Below are 935 nucleotides of genomic sequence, written 5' to 3' on the forward strand. Positions count from 1 at the left end.
CCACTATTTGAAAATATTATTATTTGCATATTGAAGATATTCATGTGAGCTATTCATAATAATCGTTCTCTAATTCAGTTTCAGGTTCTGCTGCTGATATCTCTGCTAGCATCAATTCAATTCCAATGCTAAATGGCACAAACTTCAGAGTATGGCAAGAGAACGTGATGATTGTTCTCGAAGTCATGGACCTGGACCTTACTTTACGGGTCGATCAACCTGCTGTGCTTACTGATAAGAGTACCTCTGATGATAAGAGGGAGATGAAAAAGTGGGAATGATCGAACCGCATAAGTTTAACGGTCTTGAAGTGTGCTAATCCAGAAGCACTCCGGGGCACTATGTCAGATAAGGTGACTACAGCTAAGAGTTTCCTTGAGGATCTTGAGAAAATGTTTGCCAAGAATGAAAAGGTTGAAACAAGTACACTTTTCACAAACCTTGTCTCAATGAGGTATAAAGGGAAATGAAACATTCGGGAGTACATTATGGAAATGTCTCACATTGCTTCAAAACTAAAGGCACTCAAGTTTGATTTATCTGAAGACTTGTTAGTGCACTTGGTTCTGATATCCCTTCCGACACATTTCAGTCAATTCAAGGTGAGCTACAACTGTCAAAAGGACTCGTGGTTCTTTAATGAGCTCATCTCACACTATGTTCAGGAAGAGGAAAGATTGAAGCACGAGAAGACAGAAAGTGCTCATTTAGCCACCACCTCTAAAGACAAAAGAAAAAAAAAGGAAAATTAATAAGGAAGTTGCAGGTACAGCACCGCAAAAGAAACAACATAAGGAATCAACTGAAGGTGGTTGTTTCTTCTGTGAAGCTGCAGGTCATAAGAAGAAGAATTGCACAAATTACCACGCATGGCATGTAAACAAAGGTATTCTTCTTCATTTGATTTATTCTGAGATTAATTTAATTTCGGTACT

Source organism: Olea europaea, unplaced genomic scaffold (assembly GCF_002742605.1).
Source record: "Olea europaea var. sylvestris unplaced genomic scaffold, O_europaea_v1 scaffold1604, whole genome shotgun sequence".
In the NCBI taxonomy this organism is placed as follows: Eukaryota; Viridiplantae; Streptophyta; class Magnoliopsida; order Lamiales; family Oleaceae; genus Olea; species Olea europaea.